Genomic DNA, 7,500 nt, shown 5'->3' with positions numbered 1-7,500 from the left:
AATTTCGAATGAGCCAAGAAAGAGCGGTGCGGGGCCGGTCGGAGCGCACCCTTTTCTCGGTGGCTGGCGGGCGAGAGAGTGCTGCGTCGCCGGCATCGGCGTCGAAAGAAGCCGAGCCGAAAAAAGTTAAAGTACAAACGTGCAAGCATACTAACCTAACCCTAGGTAAGGCATGTCAGAGCGAAAGACAGTAATTTCGAATGAGCCAAGAAAGAGCGGTGCGGGGCCGGTCGGAGCGCACCCTTTTCTCGGTGGCTGGCGGGCGAGAGAGTGCTGCGTCGCCGGCATCGGCGTCGAAAGAAGCCGAGCCGGAAAAAGTTAAAGTACAAACGTGCAAGCATACTAGCCTAACCCTAGGTAAGTCATGTCAGAGCGAAAGACAGTAATTTCGAATGAGCCAAGAAAGAGCGGTGCGGGGCCGGTCGGAGCGCACCCTTTTCTCGGTGGCTGGCGGGCGAGAGAGTGCTGCGTCGCCGGCATCGGCGTCGAAAGAAGCCGAGCCGAAAAAAGTTAAAGTACAAACGTGCAAGCATACTAACCTAACCCTAGGTAAGGCATGTCAGAGCGAAAGACAGTAAACTCGAATGAGCCAAGAAAAAGCGGTGCGGGGCCGGTCGGAGCGCACCCTTTTCTCGGTGGCTGGCGGGCGAGAGAGTGCTGCGTCGCCGGCATCGGCGTCGAAAGAAACCGAGCCGAAAAAAGTTAAAGTACAAACGTGCAAGCATACTAACCTAACCCTAGGTAAGGCATGTCAGAGCGAAAGACAGTAATTTCGAATGAGCCAAGAAAGAGCGGTGCGGGGCCGGTCGGAGCGCACCCTTTTCTCGGTGGCTGGCGGGCGAGAGAGTGCTGCGTCGCCGGCATCGGCGTCGAAAGAAGCCGAGCCGAAAAAAGTTAAAGTACAAACGTGCAAGCATACTAACCTAACCCTAGGTAAGGCATGTCAGAGCGAAAGACAGTAAACTCGAATGAGCCAAGAAAGAGCGGTGCGGGGCCGGTCGGAGCGCACCCTTTTCTCGGTGGCTGGCGGGCGAGAGAGTGCTGCGTCGCCGGCATCGGCGTCGAAAGAAACCGAGCCGAAAAAAGTTAAAGTACAAACGTGCAAGCATACTAACCTAACCCTAGGTAAGGCATGTCAGAGCGAAAGACAGTAATTTCGAATGAGCCAAGAAAGAGCGGTGCGGGGCCGGTCGGAGCGCACCCTTTTCTCGGTGGCTGGCGGGCGAGAGAGTGCTGCGTCGCCGGCATCGGCGTCGAAAGAAGCCGAGCCGGAAAAAGTTAAAGTACAAACGTGCAAGCATAATAGCCTAACCCTGGGTAAGGCATGTCAGAGCGAAAGACAGTAATTTCGAATGAGCCAAGAAAGAGCGGTGCGGGGCCGGTCGGAGCGCACCCTTTTCTCGGTGGCTGGCGGGCGAGAGAGTGCTGCGTCGCCGGCATCGGCGTCGAAAGAAGCCGAGCCGAAAAAAGTTAAAGTACAAACGTGCAAGCATACTAACCTAACCCTAGGTAAGGCATGTCAGAGCGAAAGACAGTAAACTCGAATGAGCCAAGAAAGAGCGGTGCGGGGCCGGTCGGAGCGCACCCTTTTCTCGGTGGCTGGCGGGCGAGAGAGTGCTGCGTCGCCGGCATCGGCGTCGAAAGAAACCGAGCCGAAAAAAGTTAAAGTACAAACGTGCAAGCATACTAACCTAACCCTAGGTAAGGCATGTCAGAGCGAAAGACAGTAATTTCGAATGAGCCAAGAAAGAGCGGTGCGGGGCCGGTCGGAGCGCACCCTTTTCTCGGTGGCTGGCGGGCGAGAGAGTGCTGCGTCGCCGGCATCGGCGTCGAAAGAAACCGAGCCGGAAAAAGTTAAAGTACAAACGTGCAAGCATACTAGCCTAACCCTAGGTAAGGATATGTCAGAGCGAAAGACAGTAAACTCGAATGAGCCAAGAAAGAGCGGTGCGGGGCCGGTCGGAGCGCACCCTTTTCTCGGTGGCTGGCGGGCGAGAGAGTGCTGCGTCGCCGGCATCGGCGTCGAAAGAAACCGAGCCGAAAAAAGTTAAAGTACAAACGTGCAAGCATACTAACCTAACCCTAGGTAAGGCATGTCAGAGCGAAAGACAGTAATTTCGAATGAGCCAAGAAAGAGCGGTGCGGGGCCGGTCGGAGCGCACCCTTTTCTCGGTGGCTGGCGGGCGAGAGAGTGCTGCGTCGCCGGCATCGGCGTCGAAAGAAACCGAGCCGGAAAAAGTTAAAGTACAAACGTGCAAGCATACTAGCCTAACCCTAGGTAAGGCATGTCAGAGCGAAAGACAGTAAACTCGAATGAGCCAAGAAAGAGCGGTGCGGGGCCGGTCGGAGCGCACCCTTTTCTCGGTGGCTGGCGGGCGAGAGAGTGCTGCGTCGCCGGCATCGGCGTCGAAAGAAGCCGAGCCGAAAAAAGTTAAAGTACAAACGTGCAAGCATACTAACCTAACCCTAGGTAAGGCATGTCAGAGCGAAAGACAGTAATTTCGAATGAGCCAAGAAAGAGCGGTGCGGGGCCGGTCGGAGCGCACCCTTTTCTCGGTGGCTGGCGGGCGAGAGAGTGCTGCGTCGCCGGCATCGGCGTCGAAAGAAGCCGAGCCGAAAAAAGTTAAAGTACAAACGTGCAAGCATACTAGCCTAACCCTAGGTAAGGCATGTCAGAGCGAAAGACAGTAATTTCGAATGAGCCAAGAAAGAGCGGTGCGGGGCCGGTCGGAGCGCACCCTTTTCTCGGTGGCTGGCGGGCGAGAGAGTGCTGCGTCGCCGGCATCGGCGTCGAAAGAAGCCGAGCCGAAAAAAGTTAAAGTACAAACGTGCAAGCATACTAACCTAACCCTAGGTAAGGCATGTCAGAGCGAAAGACAGTAATTTCGAATGAGCCAAGAAAGAGCGGTGCGGGGCCGGTCGGAGCGCACCCTTTTCTCGGTGGCTGGCGGGCGAGAGAGTGCTGCGTCGCCGGCATCGGCGTCGAAAGAAGCCGAGCCGGAAAAAGTTAAAGTACAAACGTGCAAGCATACTAGCCTAACCCTAGGTAAGGCATGTCAGAGCGAAAGACAGTAATTTCGAATGAGCCAAGAAAGAGCGGTGCGGGGCCGGTCGGAGCGCACCCTTTTCTCGGTGGCTGGCGGGCGAGAGAGTGCTGCGTCGCCGGCATCGGCGTCGAAAGAAGCCGAGCCGAAAAAAGTTAAAGTACAAACGTGCAAGCATACTAACCTAACCCTAGGTAAGGCATGTCAGAGCGAAAGACAGTAAACTCGAATGAGCCAAGAAAGAGCGGTGCGGGGCCGGTCGGAGCGCACCCTTTTCTCGGTGGCTGGCGGGCGAGAGAGTGCTGCGTCGCCGGCATCGGCGTCGAAAGAAACCGAGCCGAAAAAAGTTAAAGTACAAACGTGCAAGCATACTAACCTAACCCTAGGTAAGGCATGTCAGAGCGAAAGACAGTAATTTCGAATGAGCCAAGAAAGAGCGGTGCGGGGCCGGTCGGAGCGCACCCTTTTCTCGGTGGCTGGCGGGCGAGAGAGTGCTGCGTCGCCGGCATCGGCGTCGAAAGAAACCGAGCCGGAAAAAGTTAAAGTACAAACGTGCAAGCATACTAGCCTAACCCTAGGTAAGGCATGTCAGAGCGAAAGACAGTAATTTCGAATGAGCCAAGAAAGAGCGGTGCGGGGCCGGTCGGAGCGCACCCTTTTCTCGGTGGCTGGCGGGCGAGAGAGTGCTGCGTCGCCGGCATCGGCGTCGAAAGAAGCCGAGCCAAAAAAAGTTAAAGTACAAACGCGATGCTAATGAGCGAGCCGTTGTCTCGACTAATATGTAGGGGGCGTTCGATCGAGCGTCTGGCTTGAGCGCTTGTCGGCCTAGCAGAACGGTCGCATTGTTATGCCCGGGTTTTAGGCACCGCTGCAGGCGGCCGGCAGAGCTCTTGTTTGTGCGAAACTGAATGGATCGAGCCCGAGAGAGGGCGAGCAAAGAAAAAACGCAAATCGCTCCGCCTGGCACTGCCGGCGAGAGCGTGGACGTCGCGGCCAGCGACTGTCGAAGCTGAGTACGGCCGCAGGCGATCGCCTCGGTCTTAAACGAATGCGACGAGCACGCGCCGGGCGGCCCAGCAAGGGCCGAGCGCAGCTGTCGCAGCTATCTGGTTGATCCTGCCAGTAGTGATATGCTTGTCTCAAAGATTAAGCCATGCAGGTGCAAGTACGAGTTCTCGTAAAGCGAAACTGCGAATGGCTCATTAAATCAGTCTTGGTTTATTTGGTCTCGTAAGCGAAGTGGATAACTGTGGTAATTCTAGAGCTAATACATGCATTAAGCGCCGACTTCGGGAGGCGCGCTTTTATCAGATCAAAACCGACCGGGTTCGTCCTGTGACGTTTGATGACTCTGGATAACCACGCGGATCGTACGGTCTCTGCACCGACGACGTATCATTCAAGTGTCTGCCCTATCAACTGTCGAAGGTACGCTACGTGCCTACCTTTGTGATAACGGGTAACGGGGAATCAGGGTTCGATTCCGGAGAGGGAGCCTGAGAAACGGCTACCACATCCAAGGAAGGCAGCAGGCGCGCAAATTACCCATTCCCGACACGGGGAGGTAGTGACGAAAAATAACAATACAGGACTCTAACGAGGCCCTGTAATTGGAATGAGTACATCCTAAAACTCTTAACGAGTATCCATTGGAGGGCAAGTCTGGTGCCAGCAGCCGCGGTAATTCCAGCTCCAACAGTGTATGCTAAAGTTGTTGCGGTTGAAAAGCTCGTAGTTGGATTATGGGCGAGCGCCGCCGGTCCGTCGCAAGGCGTGTCACTGGTTGCGTTCGCCTCACCTTCGGTTCTCCTTCGGTGCTCTTGACTGAGTGTCGGCGGTGGCCGATAAGTTTACTTTGAAAAAATTAGAGTGTTCAAAGCAGGCTGTTCGCCTGCATAGTGTTGCATGGAATAATGGAATAGGACCTCGGTTCTATTTTGTTGGTTTTCGGAGCACGAGGTAATGATTAAGAGGGACAGACGGGGGCGTCCGTACTCTGCCGTTAGAGGTGAAATTCTTGGATCGGCGGAAGACGAACTACTGCGAAAGCATTCGCCAAGAATGTTTTCTTTAATCAAGAGCGAAAGTCAGAGGTTCGAAGACGATCAGATACCGTCCTAGTTCTGACTATAAACGATGCCAACTAGCGATCGGGAGGCGTTACCATGACGACCTTTCCGGCAGCTTCCGGGAAACCAAAGTCTTTGGGTTCCGGGGGAAGTATGGTTGCAAAGCTGAAACTTAAAGGAATTGACGGAAGGGCACCACCAGGAGTGGAGCCTGCGGCTTAATTTGACTCAACACGGGGAAACTCACCCGGCCCGGACACAGGTAGGATTGACAGATTGAGAGCTCTTTCTTGATTCTGTGGGTGGTGGTGCATGGCCGTTCTTAGTTGGTGGAGCGATTTGTCTGGTTAATTCCGATAACGAACGAGACTCTGGCATGCTAAATAGTTACGCGACCTTCTCGGTCGGCGTCTAACTTCTTAGAGGGACTAGTGGCGTTTAGCCACACGAGATTGAGCAATAACAGGTCTGTGATGCCCTTAGATGTCCGGGGCCGCACGCGCGCTACACTGAGTGAAGCAGCGAGTGTCTAACCTAGGCCGAAAGGTCCGGGTAACCCGTTGAACCTCATTCGTGATTGGGATAGGGACTTGCAATTGTTTCCCTTGAACGAGGAATTCCCAGTAAGCGCAAGTCATCAACTTGCGTTGATTACGTCCCTGCCCTTTGTACACACCGCCCGTCGCTACTACCGATTGAATGGTTTAGTGAGATCCTTGGATCGGCCCCGTCGCGGCTGGCAACGGCCGCGTCGGCGTGTCGAGAAGACGATCAAACTTGATCATTTAGAGGAAGTAAAAGTCGTAACAAGGTTTCCGTAGGTGAACCTGCGGAAGGATCATTACCGAAGGTGGTGGTAGGCCCCGGCCGACCGCGCACTGAATTGTCTTTGAGTGCCGCCGAGAGGGCGGCCGTCAATCGGGGTTCCGCCCCGTGCGACACGCGTAACACGTTGGCATAGCAAGGCAGCCGAGTGCGATGGTGGCTTCTGGGCACCGCGCTCGATGTGCCGCCGGCCCAGCCCGGCGGTCGCTCGGCGCCGTTTGTTGGTGTTTTTGTGCAGTTGTTGTCGGTGGTGGTTTTGTGGTCGATCCCACAGTGTGACGTCCGCGCGCTTCGGCGCCGGGCGAAACGTCGAGGACGACTCTTAACGGTGGATCACTCGGCTCGCGAGTCGATGAAGGACGCAGCCAAGTGCAAGAGGTAATGTGAATTGCAGAACACACTGAACGTCGACCTTCTGAACGCGAATTGCGGTCTCGGGTCAATCCCGGGACCGCGTCTGCCTCAGGGTCGCGTTCGTCCTCACCCGAGGGCCGTCGCCTGGCCTCTGCGAAGACGGCCGGGCGTCGCCCCAAGTTGAAGCGGTCGCCGAGCTTTCTCGGCGCGACCGCGTGTCCCGTACACCGCCGGCCCCTCGACGTGTTCAACTACGTTCGAGGGGCGGGTCCAGGTCGGTCGGTCCGGTCACGAGATCAAGACCGACCGTGGGCCAAGGCGGCGACGGTACGCGCTCGGTCGGCGCCGGCGGCGACGACTTGCGATGCCAGCGGGCCGTGTAAGAAGCGGCCCGCTTGACACATACGACCTGAGTTCAGGCGAGAGCACCCGCTGAATTTAAGCATATTATTAAGCGGAGGAAAAGAAACCAACAGGGATTCCCTGAGTAACGGCGAGTGAACCGGGAAGAGTCCAGCGTCGACTCTGCGCGCTTTTCGAGCGCGCCGAGTTGTGACGTACGGAAGTCCCAGTGCGGCTGACGGCGAGCGCCGGTGTCCTTCTGATCGAGGCCTCGTCCCACGGCGGGTGTTAGGCCCATAGGGGCGCTTGCCTTGGCCGCTTCGGGTCTTCTCGGAGTCGGGTTGTTTGGAAATGCAGCCCAAAGCGGGTGGTAAACTCCACCTAAGACTAAATACGGTCGCGAGACCGATAGCGGACAAGTACCGTGAGGGAAAGTTGAAAAGCACTTTGAAGAGAGAGTTCAAGAGTACGTGAAACCGTTGAGAGGCAAACGGGAGGGCCCGTCAGGTCGCCGGCTCGCTTTCAGTTGGGTGCGGGGGCGCGCCGTCTCGGTTCGCGGACGCTTAAGGCGCCGCTGCCGAGTCGGCTCGCGCACCGTCTCAGCGCACTAGCGACCGGCGCGGGTCACGACCGGTTTGCCGTCGGTCTAAGTCCCCGCGCGAAGGTGGCCTCCGCTCCGGCGGGGGTGTTACAGCGCGCGGGCGGTGCGGCCCGGCGGCGGATCGAGGAAAGGATGCCGCGCGCTCTCTGTGTGCGGCCGTCGCCGTTCGGCTGGCTTGTCGTTCGCCTGCACTGTACGCAGTGCCGGTGTTCGGCGGGCTGCCGCTTCGGTGGCGCGCCGTCGACGCGCTCGGGGTCCGTGGCCA

At 56.9% G+C, this 7,500-nt stretch overlaps 2 non-coding genes and 1 pseudogene across 2 annotated transcripts; all 3 read left to right on the top strand.

Moving 5' to 3' along the window:
* Positions 1-4,147: 4,147 nt before the first annotated feature.
* LOC144413289 (small subunit ribosomal RNA) lies at positions 4,148-5,957 on the top strand. The gene has a single exon (XR_013469323.1). It is a non-coding gene; the product is annotated as a small subunit ribosomal RNA (ribosomal RNA).
* Positions 5,958-6,255: 298 nt separating this feature from the next.
* Positions 6,256-6,409, top strand: LOC144413256 (5.8S ribosomal RNA). Its single transcript, XR_013469293.1, has one exon. It is a non-coding gene; the product is annotated as a 5.8S ribosomal RNA (ribosomal RNA).
* A 288-nt stretch (positions 6,410-6,697) lies between these two features.
* LOC144413469 (large subunit ribosomal RNA) overlaps positions 6,698-7,500 on the top strand; it is a 3,695-nt pseudogene continuing 2,892 nt past the window's right edge.

This window comes from Styela clava, chromosome 15 (assembly GCF_964204865.1).
Source record: "Styela clava chromosome 15, kaStyClav1.hap1.2, whole genome shotgun sequence".
In the NCBI taxonomy this organism is placed as follows: Eukaryota; Metazoa; Chordata; class Ascidiacea; order Stolidobranchia; family Styelidae; genus Styela; species Styela clava.
Note: the sequence above shows the minus strand (reverse complement) of the source record. Positions and strands in the feature narration are given on the sequence as shown.